Genomic DNA, 14,020 nt, shown 5'->3' with positions numbered 1-14,020 from the left:
CTAACAGAGACTTTCAATTCACTAACACTCGCAACATTATTAACAGGTTACAAAAATTAACGCAAAAAGTGAGACAGAAAATGAAATTATAGAAACATTTCCAGCCGCCCGTTATATTTTCGGTAAAGAATTTTTTTCTCGAAACTGCGTAGGATTTCGAGGATAAGTGTATTCACTAAAAATAATTGTAATTGGCCCCTCTAACTGAAAATAATTTTTCCGGAACGATTTGAAATTTTTTTTTTCGGCCGAAAAATTTAGGTAATTACTGAATTTTTTTCTCGAAACCAGTTAGGAATTCGGGGGTATATCTATTCACTAAAAATAATTGTAATTGGCCCCTCTAACTGAAAATAATTTTTCCAGAACGATTTGAAATTTTTTTTTTCGGCCGAAAAATTTAGGTACTTACTGAATTTTTTTCTCGAAAACAGTTAGGAATTCGAGGGTATGTCTATTCACCAAAAGTAATTGTAATTGGCCCCTCTAACTGAAAATAATTTTTCCGGAACGATTTGAAATTTTTTTTTTCGGCCGAAAAATTTAGGTAATTACTGAATTTTTTTCTCGAAACCAGTTAGGAATTCGGGGGTATATCTATTCACCAAAAATGATTGTAATTGGCCCCTATAACTGAAAATAATTTTTCCAGAACGATTTGAAATTTTTTTTTTCGGCCGAAAAATTTAGGTACTTACTGAATTTTTTTCTGGAAACCAGTTAGGAATTCGGGGGTATATCTATTCACCAAAAATGATTGTAATTGGCCCCTCTAACTGAAAATAATTTTTCCGGAACGATCTGAAATTTTTTTTTTCGGCCGAAAAATTTAGGTACTTACTGAATTTTTTTCTGGAAACCAGTTAGGAATTCGAGGGTATGTATATTCACCAAAAGTGATTGTAATCGACTCCCGGAAGCAACAATAATTTTTTTAGAACGATTTGAAATTTTTCTTTTCGGCCGAAAAATTTAGGTACTTACTGAATTTTTTTCTGGAAACCAGTTAGGAATTCGAGGGTATGTATATTCACCAAAAATGATTGTAATCGACCCCCGGAAGCAACAATAATTTTTTTAGAACGATTTGAAATTTTTTTTTTCGCCCAAAAATTTAGGAAACTACCCCGTTGTTCGAAACCAAAATTTCGACAGTAAATGTTAATAATTTAAATACAAACGTAACGTAACATCGACGATCGAATAATAAATATGGCGGTTAGGATGATCGAAGGTTCTACGTCTCTTATTTGGAGAATTCTATGGTTTCCACGCCCCCGTATAGTGCACTATTTTATCTTAATATCGAGCCGTTTCGGATCGTCCACCTGTGTTTCCGCGCCAGTTCGCCCAGTGGACAATACGCGGGCTGATTGCAACACTGTTGACCTTTACGAAACTTGGAGCACCGGGTTCCGGAGGGGGCGGAACGTAGTTCTCGGTCGGTGGAATCCCGAGGGTGTCCCATATTTCCGCGACCGTACCGACGAATAAATACCACGGGGTTGGTTTGTTAATCCGCGCGGGACATTAAAGTCGAATGAACTTTACCTGTATCTGGAAGTTCGGACCGAAGTTAACGCCTAAGTAAGATAAGGTTAAAGGTTATTGTTCGAGGAACGACGGAGGACGAAGCCATGCGGGTAGTCGTCGGCTCCGCCCTCGCGACGCTTGATATTCCACCCCCGAGCGACTGACATGCGCCCTGAAAATATTTCCCCGGGGCTCTCAACCCTCCAACGAACACAGATTATTGAACGACCGATTTTTTCCCCTCTAATCACGAATTAATTCCTAATTTTTTTAAAGAAGCCTAATATTAACACCGTAGGAAGACTGATAATTTTCTCCTGTTTATATTTTTCGGGGGAAAGAAGTATGATAGGAATTAACCAACTTTGGACCTCGACAAGGAAACAAAAATGTTTCATATTATTTAACAGATTTTAATTATTTGCCTCTAAGACGACGGGAGAAAACGATACAAAATTAGTCGAAAGTTCGAAACGAATCTTTGGTAAGCCGAAAGTACGCTGGTCCAAAGTGAAATAAAATGGCGGAGAAAATTGTACGTCGACTTTTGGTGGTCTTAGAATCCATGGTGTCTTGGGTCCTTTTTGACTCCAAAAGTCAGAGACGCTACAGTTGATCGAGGATCGCGATCCGGGCGAGCGAATCGAACGCTTCGGGGGTCTTTAAAAGTCGAAGCTGGAAAGTGTCGTTGTGGACACAGCTGACAGGCTACGCCGATTACCCTCGTAGATTTGACACGCTATTACGGATCGGAGTCCTCGGTGTTTACTTAACTATCGATTAAGCGTGCCGTTCCGCCGGTGTCTGCAAACTAATCACAGGTGTTTCGGTTTGTTTTTCGCCTCGAACAGGTTCCGTCGCTCCGCGGAAATTCATCCTTTGTCGCAACGATTACGAGCTGGTCGTGCCATTCCCGATTAAGTGTGTCTTTCTGTTCGGTGGAAACGGGCTCGCGGTGGATTCGTATGCACAGTATTGCGTTTGATGGAAACGCATAAGTGGCGCGTTTGTCAAAATACGATTAAATATCAAATATCAAGCGGTGAAATTAAACAAAAATACAATTTCAATTTGATAGTATAATAGCTCGTCCCTGTGCAAATTTCGTTTACAATAAAAATGAAACGGTTTCTTACAGAAACTTCGTTCACCGTAAAAATGATGTTTCTCGACGAGAATTTTGCCCAACAATGATTCGAACGATCGATCGACGTCAGCGCGAGCAGATTGTCCTCGAGGATCTTCTAGCAGGGAATTAATCGACGCAACACGCCTCCGATCCGTGAATCTCTGGATCACGGTTCGATGCCGCGGAATATAAGGTGGCAAATCACCCTTTGAATACACTCCCAGGCCATTATGACGCATCGACGATCCCATAGAAAGACTAGTCCTGTTCCCGTCGATCCTCGTACAATGCTCGTGGCGCGAGAGATCCACCGTTTCTACCATTCAACGCGCGGGACCTTCTGTGTTTGACCACAAACTGTTTTAATCCCTCTGTTACTTCTATTTGCGTTCGCAGATCGTTGAGCAATGCCCGCTCGCTCGTGATCGAACGGTACGGGGCCACTTTAGCCCCGACGCCGGATGTATCGATCTCGAAGGATCGTTCGATACTTGCTCGAACATTTTCAAACTATTCCACTGTGCAGAAAACCTACAATTCGAGTCTTCGAAAATCTTCAGAGTCTCGAATGATAATGGAGTGTTACGATTTCAGTGGCTTTCTTGTTATTTTTTATCCCACGACGATTCCCTGAACTTATTAATCCGGTTCCAACATGGCTGACGCAGGTCGAGGTAAATACACTGCAAAAGTATACATTAATATAGTATTAGGATTACATAGCTTTGCGTTACAATGGCGGTATACTGGTAACGCAAATTTGATTCGCGAAACGAATAAAAAATGGCATCCATGTTGTTCCAATAGACTAAAATCTTTGAATTAAATGTCGCGGAATATTGCGTTATAAGAGGGTCGAGCGTAATAAGAAAAAAATAAGGGCATTTTTGCATAAAAATCGGTGCATTTTTGCAGGCGTTAGTTTTACGGTGAGAATTACGATTACTTCGGTGGGCGGCGACGGTCTCAATCTCCGAAATTTCGTCAGGGCCCGATGTCTGTAAGTGTCCTTACGATCTTTGCTTTACCCAATATCTTCTTGGCTCGGCGTTCACCGGGTCCTTCCACTGCGACGTTTAGCCTTCCTGGTGGGGGTACTTTTATTAAAACTCCCGTCAATAGTGCGGTGAGGAGGAGCAGGGAGACTCCTACTACAGGACGAGGCTTGCGCTTTATACAATGCTACAGCACAGGCTAGAGCCCAAGGATTGAAAGGGAACTCACCGCGGAAACGTTTCTGCCATCGCTGACGTACTCGCGTCGCGATATTTTTCCATTCTCGTAACCGCAAGATGCGCTGAAAAACGATAAAATAAAAATCAAATCGATAAACTCTGTGCGCCAAAGTATCACAGTTCCGAGACGAGAATCAAAAAATGGCGAGTAACAGTTTTCTTTTTTTATTATTTGTCTCGCAATTTGTATATATTTTGTTCGATGACCCATTAACAGCAATTTTCGTAGCACATTGAAAATTTCACATTACAGAGGGCCAGGAATTCGAGCCATTAAACACGAAATATTAATTGCGAAAGAACGCCCCGAATAATTGGCATTCCAGCGAGACGGCGAAAAAAATCGAGCTTTTCGGTAAAATGGTGGAATTAATCGAGGAACGAGACCGGGGTACGGATTGTTTGAAATATCCTTCTTCGGATTGATTCATTTTCTTGAAAGGATCGCAAATAGATCGACGACGCGCTCGCCGGAGGAATTTTTTTATCATCCCCCCTCCCGATTTCAATATTACTGCGAATCCGCCTCGGAATATTCATGACTCGATCGGGACGAAGTTCTCGCGGCGTTCCTCGTTTCTGGAAACAAAATGTCGCGGATGGGACCGTTCGATGTATTAGCCACCTCGAAATAAATTTCGATAGAGTTCACAAATTTTGACAAACTTATGAAAATAAGTACCAAGAAAAATTGAAAAAATACAGGAAATTTGCTTGGTTCGAAGCTGTCATAGGATTGTATAAATATATATATCATATGTGGTTACAAAATAATTCGAAAGTAGGGGGTTATACAGAAAGTGGGGAATTTGAGAATAAAAAATTGCGCCCTTCGCGAGGACACCGTCGACTCTTCGGTTCCCCCGGTCTCGTATTTAATTTAATTGTCTCGGCGTCGTTGCACGAAGGCAACACTTCCTTAGAAATCGTAAGAATGTACGCACAACCCCTACGCGGGGGCGGCGGGGGACGAGGGCTGTTGGAAACGTACACGTGACCAACCACCGTGGACCTCACGCATGCCCCGTTTAATACCACAGCTTGACGGCTTGGTCGGTATGCGCGAGGGGGTGGCTAGGTATATTGGCGCCTGCCGTTAAGCTCATGTTGATCCCTTGTACCAGGCTAGAGCCGCTCGATACGCGGAGACTCGGCCTGTTTTCTCCCGGCGCCATTTTCAACCCTCCCACAACCTTCCCTCATACTTTTTTCGCGAGCCTGATTCGTCGCAAATCTTCACAGTAAAGCAACAGACCCAGTTCCATGAACTAAATAGTCAGATATTTTTGCATTAATTAAATTGAGAAAGAAAAACAGAGAAAATCAATTACAAAGTTTTTTAACTTTGTTACAAGAGTTTTTTTGTCTCTGTATTTCTTCTTTTAATTTTTCTAGTTTGTTAACAATAATATACTGGACTCTTTGACAGACTTCGAAACGATTCGTTAATCCCGAGGCTACGCGAGCATATGTTAATGTTTTGAAACCGATAACGACTAATCGTCAGGGTTTTTCATCTCCTGAGAACGGAAAGCTGTCCATACATCGTTATCGTCCACGGTGCCCGTAAATCCGAGATATCAAAACCGTGGCCGCTGTTAATTAAATCGTACCCCATGAAACGCGATCGCGTACAATATTCGAAAAATCTCGTAACTTTGTTATCGCTATCCTCAAAGGGAGGACCATTCTAAAAGGCCATTTGGCATTTATTTTAAACAATTGGCAAATAGTCGTTCGCGCAAAGATTAATATAAACGTGGAACCCTTTGCTCATGACTTTGAAACTGACTCAATTTTTCCGAGTATTTCGTGGAAAAAAAAATCTAGAAACCGAGTATGGTCCGCGAAGATCGATCGGCGAGGGACGGTGGGCCGTTAGAGCGGGCGTGGAAATGGCCCAAAACGGTAATAAAGTCGTCGACAACGTTCCTCGACGGTGATCAGAAGGTGCAAAGGTGGCGACCATCGCCCGAGCCTCTAAAAGCCCCGACACGCGTCGCGATCGTTACGTCTTGCCGCACATAAATAATTAATGACCGTTCCCGGCCACCCTCCACGGTGGGAATATTCCTGACGGAACGTTTCGCGCGGGTAACCGCTCGTAAAAATTTCTCGCGTCCCGGGTGCCACGTACTCGGCCGCGGTCCAGGGACAAACAACGCGACGCGGAATCGTTTGCAATTTGTCGGAGTTCCTTTTCCCGAAGCCTGTTGATCCTACGGGGTCTGGCCAATTTATCGTCGAGTCCTCGGGAAAACGCGTGAACTTTTTTCTTTTTATGACAGATCGTTCGCGGAGGGTGGTTTCCGTTTTCCGTCAAACTCGATGGATGCTCGTCCCTCTCGATGGTAAATTTCGAATACAGAGTTTTTGTAAACTGTTATACCAAATAGATTCACATAATAAAATAATCTAAATCGTGGTAGCTGCGAAGAAGTGAAAGGGGTGGGTTTCACCCGAACAACTGTATCTTTAATAATTTTAAATACTTCTTGATCAGATAAATTCTGTATACTTCTTAATCCTTTGGTATACATGTAAAAGATGTTAACAAACTTAGACTAAACAGAGTGACTTGTGAAATAGTTCTATGTGTGGAACTATCGAATCAAAGAAGAGCAGATGTATATTGAAATTAATAAAAATACGGGCCAATTTAAGCTACTCATATAGCGCGTACTGTGAAATTCTCTTTCTTTCTTTCGTATCGAAACAACGCGTTTAAAATGTCCAAGAGATTCCTGAGACACGTGAGGGGAAATTTTTCCACCGACGACAGGCTTAATTGAATGGAACCGTCGATATATTTATGAACCGGTCTCTATTCGAACACGCACGCGACCCAGGAGTCTCCTATTCGACCATCACCCCCCCCCCTCCCTCCTCGGTCCAGCTACCAGCGAAACCGCCCTTCTGGTCGAAGGTGTACGCCGTGCGAGCCGCAGTCACGTGCCCGTCACGTGCCAGGGATTACTAATTATGCCCCGAGAACGGTCATAATATCCCGGAGCCCACTGGGCACTGCATAGATACAGTTAATATCTGGGCACGGCAAACACCGGCGCCGTTCGCCGCTTGCGATTTATGAATAAAGTTCCTTGCCGAAGGGCGCCGTCGATATTTGATTTTCACACATGAGGATCGGACCCGACCTATAGCTTCCCTCGAATTGGCTCCTTTGGAGAGTCCCGTTAGACACACTTTCCAGGCGACTTTTCCTCACCGAGACCCTCGCATATTGCTCGGTGCCCGCTTTCTTGCGATCGAAAAGAATCTCGAGAAATCAGGCCTTGGAAAGTTACCGGTGTCCTCGCGATCTAAAACAATTAATAGAATGAGAATTGTATAATCTTAGAGTATTATTATATGTAAAACAATCCTGTATATGTATAAACAGAAGATCGGTCGAGCGCTTGCGAGAGGAACGGTCCCTCTGGTGGCAAATACAGAAGACTATGGACTCCCAACATATGTGTCTTTCGAATCCGCTTAAAAACGTGCGTTTCTACTATAAAAAGAATGAATACTTAGTTTGAAAAGACCCATCCAAATCCATAATAATCGAATAAAAGAATTTTCCTCCCTGCAATCGTTTACAGAGAATTTAAAAAAAAATAAAGACAATGGGATTCGGGGGAAACAATTTGCAGTACTTTGTTCAGCGCGCAAATGGCGGAATTGTAAATTGCAATGGAGAATCGTTCCCTGGACGGCGAGGCGAATATGCCCGGAAATCAATTTTTCATCGGCGGCGTTTAGTTGCCGGTTTACCGTGCGTGGCCGAAGAAACGTTACATCGATATAACGAAAAACAATTGAAACAAAAGCATACCGTCGACTATTTGTGCTGGTACCCGTCATCCCGGATATGAATCGGTCGTGTGCCCGTGTGATTTTGCCAAAGAACAATATTTATTCGTTGCTGGGGGTGTTCGAACGTTGCCTTTGAAAATGCCGATGGCCGTGCACGCTCGATTTTATTCGACCGGGACTACAATAACGACTCGATTCGTCGAACACGTTATTCTTTCCACGATATCCCTTTTTTCCCCCTGAAAGAACAAACGGTTTTCGATCAGCGGAGCTGCCAATTCCCTTAGCAATTATATTGGACACCTTTGCTATGTTTCTGCTAATAATTTTTATTTATTTCTCCCTATTTTCCAAAACTAAAACCCATCGAAATTTCCTGCAGATATAGTGTAATAACGAAAGAAACAAGCTTGGTGTTTAGATGAGTTTCGAATGGATCGTGGGAGGAACGGACGTCGATCGTTTTAAGTGCCCGTCGCAAATATCAATCGACAGGGATTGGAAACTGTTTGCAACCGCCCCCGGCGAGTTTGACTTTTGCCGGACCGATCTCACCCGGATCTGCATCTCAGTTTCCCATGGGCGTAGGAGCGCACGTGATGCGCCGGCGACACGTGACCTCTGTCAATACGATACATTCATGGACCCCTGCTCGCTGAATAGGAAGAACGATCGCTATGAAATCTTCGTGGCCTTTGCAAACGAGAGCAACTATTTGCAAAGTGACCCGGGGTTTCCTGAAATTGCTCGCGCCGCGCGTTTGGAAAACAAGGGTCGGACCTGGGAAACCGTTCTTCGCTCCTCGACAAACTACCCGATGTCGCGTTGTCCGAGGCAGGGCCTGTTAGGATTGTTTTAGCGATGGGTCCACTATCAGGCCCAGGATGAAACGCTCTCTTTTTTTTCTCCGATTTTTCTCGCTTCTTCCGCTAGCAAAGCTCGCGACATGTCCATCGTTTGACTCCAAGATCTCACTTGCACAGCGACTTCTCCTAAAACAAAATGGAGAATATTAATAATAATTTAAAAATCAGAGTCCCCCATTCAAATGCTCTCCTTTCTTTCTTCGATTTTTTTCGCTTCCTCCGCTAGCAAAGCTCGTCACGTATCCATCATTTGACTCTAAGATCCCATTTGCACAGCGACTTCTCCTAAAACAAAACGAAGAATATTAATAATAATCTAAAAATCAGAGCCCCCATTTCCTTTGGACCTGACGCTCGAGGAAGATGATCGCGAACGATTGGGTGGGATCGGAGATGAGCGATTCGAGAGACTAGGCGAGGGATCGAGGATCATCCGGGACTACCAGGACTCTGCTTCCTTTCTCCGATCTTTCTCGTTTCCTCCGCTAGTAAAGCTCGCCATGTATCCATCGTTTGACTCGAAGATCCCATTTGCACAGCGACTTCTCCTAAAACAAAACGATGAATATTAATAATAATCTAAAAATCAGTGTCCCCCATTCCCTTTGAACCTGACGAAGATGATCGCGAACGATTGGGTGGGATCGGAGATCAGCGATTCGAGAGACTCAGTGAGGGATCGGTGATCATCCGGGGTATCCCGTGACGCCGACAAGTTGTTCCTGCGAGCGTTTTTGGCAATCGTGTAAGGTCGCACGAGGGCCACGTGGCGGCGCGTGCGGCCGAGCCTGTTCAAGCGCGCGGAAAATCGTTCTTTGAAGTTACGAATTCGCTGTTAATCGCGATCTAACGCTCACCTTCGCCCGGCCGCGCACCGAGAGATCTATTTTTCGGCCGCCCGCTCCCCCCGGAAGTCGGGTCGGGGCCAGGGGGAGCGGGTGAATTCCAATCGCGCGCGAATCAAAATCTCCTCGCGGGGAAATAAAGGGCTGGTGGGCGTGGGGCCGAAGGTGGGGCGGAGGGATGAAACAACGACGGAGAAACGCCGCGGAAGGGCTGGTTAGGGGTGGCTGGAGAGGACGGACGGGGGGAGGGGGGGTATTCGTTGTTTGCCGAGTGGCTATATCGTAAGTCCAGTCGCCGTCGAAACGTCGACTGGATGTCCCTCGGTTTTTGTTTACCTTCTTTCTCTTTTTTCTTTTTTTTTTTTTTTTATTGCTGCAAGCTTTGTTCGTGACTACGGAAACGCCAGGGGGGTGGCGGCGGCGAACGTATAATGGTACTCGGCGATGCGGGAAACGCGAAACCGACGACGAGAGTATTATAGTGCGCTCTGTTGGTGCACGGTACTCGATGAAGATGTGTACTTTGCGAATGCAAAGCACTTGCGTGATGTATTTCAGTTCGGGACGGAATATTTTAGAAACTCGAGGCCACTTGTGGGATGTATCTTGCGAGGAATTGTGTCCTTTGCGAGTGCAGGACATTTTATCAATTGTCATAATCCGTTTTTCGGTTTTAGTATTTGTTTATATGTAATTTCACTGAACTATTGACCGTTTTCGAGGAAAATATTTAAATCATATAATTTGCAGCTTGCAATGAATAAGTTATGGGCAACGAAATATTGCAGGTGCAAGATGGAGATTTCAGGGAAAGGAGCGACGCTTAAAATCTCCGGAGAAAAGAACGGAGGAAAGCCGGAAAAGATTTCGCGCCGAGTACGATTTGACTACCAAAGAGATGAGAATATATATTCATAAGGAACATGAATAATTAAATACTAGTTTTTTTTTTTTTTTGGCAAATTATTCAGTGGATTCTTTGATTTTGAAACTCGTGAAAGAGCGTGATCGAAAATTGTCAAATGTTGCGTGCGTCTGGTATTCGAAGTTTTAATTGGTATAGAGCGCAGTTATTTACAGGAAATGTAATGAAAACGTTACGACAAAGAATAAATAAAATTGGAATGCGCACGCAGCGAAAAATTGGAAATCGTTAGCTTCGAACGATCATAATTTCGAAACGAGTGCATGCAGTGCATCAATTCGGACGCTATTTGACGAGCAATATTCGTATTGTGTACAAAAAACGTTACTAAAAGTATTAACTGACGAACGCAGATAATGGACATATCTTTTTTTGCAAAAAATCCACTCGTTTCAGAATCTTTTTCTCGTCGCGTACACGGTTGGAACTGTTTTCATCCGGGAAAGAGTTTTACACGGATTTCTCTGTCTTTATTGCAGCCAGCGCGACTATCGTCTGAAATCCCCCCCGCGAGGACCACCGGAAAGGATTTTAAGCGCGCTCGAATTTCTGCATCAGTAACGTTACCCGGAGCCTCGCTCCTCAAAGAATTCCCCGGGGAAACACAAGGCCTCGAAACGAAAGAAAGGTATCGGAGTGAATCGAAATCGTCGCTGTTGCTCTCTCGAACTCGTTTCCACGGCGTGTCCTTTATCGAGCGACGAAGAGCAGCGGGATCGGAAGACCGGGGCGGGGGTGGTTTACCCCGAAAGTCACGAACGTCTGCTGCCTCGCACACCGTGCAGAAACCCTTCGAACAATTTTTAATCCGACGTTAATACAATTTTTAATCTGTGTGTCCCGTGTCTTGCGTTTGAATTAAAACGGAATTAACTATGGCGGATATTGCACAATACTAAGTATTCACTCGAATCGAAGCAATATGAATTTGATACTCTATGATTGTATTCTTAGTGTATTCTTCATTAATAGGATATTAAGAATAGTGTAATTTACATCCAAATGCAAGACACCTTTGGGGGAAGTATAAACGTTTCAAGAGAGTAGATTTAAGATTGTAGAACACTGAGGGGGGAAAAAATTGATTTTTGGGAAGTGTGAGATTAGAATCCTTGACTGGAAGACGGTTGATAGCGAGGCTGGGAGGTCCCAACGGGGCGTCCCGACGCTCTCGTTTCGCGTATGGGCGCCACGGGCGCATTCCTGACAAAGTAGTCATCACGCATTCCTGGAACGCAATCGTGAGCCTCCACCCTCGTTAACGAAAGATGGATTCGTGCGCGCCAGGCTGAAGAGGACGCGTTATTACATTTTATCTAGGGCCGACGTCAGGAATGCCGTTAAGACCGTGAGAAGGGCGAAACAAGACCCGAGGACACGCGCCATTGATATAGCTCGCCTTCGACAATTGGACCATCCGATTGATAATGACGACCCCTTGGAAACCTTCAAACTAGACTCTTTATAAACAATTTTATTCCGAGCCTCTCGATAGCGATAACAACACCGTTTTGCTATGAAAAAACGCGAAACCCTCTGCTGCAAGGTACCCCTAATCGAGTTGTGCAGCTCGAATAATTTATAATCAATGACGGTAATTTTAAATGCGGACCACCCTTCCGTGAATCTCTGCGCCGCAACTGAATTCAAGAAGGCGCGTATTATGATGCAGAGACACCCCTTTGTGCGTGACCAAAGGGTGCGCGGAGAACCACGTGCGGAAAACTTGTAAAAAGTTCTCCCGGGGGGAGGTGGACCACGGAGACAAGTTGCCAAATAAATGGGGGAAAGCAATATTTAATAACGGAGAATCAGACTTATTTTTTAAAATGTCGATAAACGGACAACAATTAACTCTTAACGCTTACATTACGACATACTTAATTATTTAAAATAAATTTTAAGGGTGCTTTCCATTACCTGGAAAACGTCAATTTTTCCACCGCCTTTATTTTTCAAAAAAATCGAGCAGTGTCTCCAGCGAGGGGGAGGAAGGGGCACGATGAAAAAAATCGAGCATCCCCTGCAATTCGAGTGGTCGATATCCAACACGGTCTTATCCGGTGCATAATAGAAATTAGGGAAACCCCGGTGACCCTCGCGATTTCACGGCGCATAAAGGCACAAAAGTCGCCCGAACGCCGGGTGAAATATGGTTCCTTGCAGGTGCATCTACCCCATCCCGACGGTCCCGTTCGTTGCATTGTTCGGGATGTGTGACACTAACACCGTCCGTGTAATTATGCCGATACGGTTCCAGGCGTTGTTTCGCGACTAGGAAGGGAGAAAGATGCGTCCCCCTGCTCGCGGGCCTCTAAACACCCTTTGGTCACGCACAGAGGGGGTGTCTCTGCATCCTAATACGCGCTGCGGATCTTCTTCCTATCCTATAAATAGGCAAATTTATTATTCGTCAACCCTCGATACCTAACGCGGCCTAAAATCTTCCGACGGGCGTATCTAATTAACACAGTGGGTCTAATCTCGTTGGGTGATACAAGTTTCAATTACACTCTCCGATCTAACAACTCTGCTAACAATCTTGGCACAGTCAGTTGTTTTTTGGATTTATCGAAGAAGCAATTCAGAGAATTTGAGTTTTGCGAGTAATCCAAGGTCAGGTTTCTCTTCTCCCACCCCCCTTCAAAGAATTAGATTCGCATAAATTGTTTTCTGGGCCCCTCGGTTGTTTGCAGCCCAGGAAAGAAAGATGGAAAAGGCAATCCATCCAGTTCCACCGATTTCCCGAAGACGGCTAATAGTTTCCAGCAAATTCAGCCCGCAAACAGTCCTCCCCCACCCCTAGGAACGTATGCTCGCTGTCGGCCCCGATTTACCGCGTCCGAGGGCATCGGGCACCCCTCGGCGTCCGCACGTGTTCCACCCTGAAATACTTTGCATCACCATTACCGCCAACTTGATGCCCCTTTGTACGAGCACCGAAGGGGCATACCAGAGTTTCATAGGCAACTAGGCGTATCATTGGGGGTGGAGGGTGGTCTGGGAGGGGGGGGGGCACGGATCGTCCGCGCGCCGCGAGGCGGACAGAGACAAAGAGCCCCCCCATATAGGCTTTTATTTGGCAAACATCGCTGATAGACGAGCCTCACAAAGGACGGCATTGTCGCGTATTTACGCCGGCCGACAAACGGCCAAATACTCGCGACGCGCCTCGACTTTCGCGACAAAATACACGGATACCACCCCCACCCCCCTCGCAACCTCCGCACCCAACGATATTGCTTCGAGACGAGTTCCACTTTCTCGCGAGGTGTCCCCGTTTCTGAACACACTTTTCCCTTTTCCCGTCACCGCCTTTGAATGGGATATTCCCTCTCGAAGGAGTCCTCTGTTTCTCAGGGGGGGATGAGATCGTCCCAGCATCCTTCTTTTGGATCGAATCCTTCCGCAACATCTAAAAATTTTCAAACTCTATCAATTTTTAACTTTACATCGACTTACTTTACGAGTTTGCGAACAAAATGGCGACGATTATTTATACGATACGTATGCAGCTATTTATAGCGAGCAAAGTATAATAGATCGCAAGGAGTTTGAAAAATCATATTGGCGAGCGCAATGGGGGATGAAATCGTCCCAGCATCCTTCTTTTGGATCGAATCCTTCCGCAACATCTAAAAATTTTCGAACCCCTATCAATTGTTAACTTT

This window comes from Colletes gigas, unplaced genomic scaffold (genome assembly GCF_013123115.1).
Source record: "Colletes gigas isolate AHSC1104 unplaced genomic scaffold, ASM1312311v1 Colletes_gigas_Sc00011, whole genome shotgun sequence".
Taxonomy (NCBI): Eukaryota; Metazoa; Arthropoda; class Insecta; order Hymenoptera; family Colletidae; genus Colletes; species Colletes gigas.
This window is presented reverse-complemented; position numbering follows the sequence as displayed.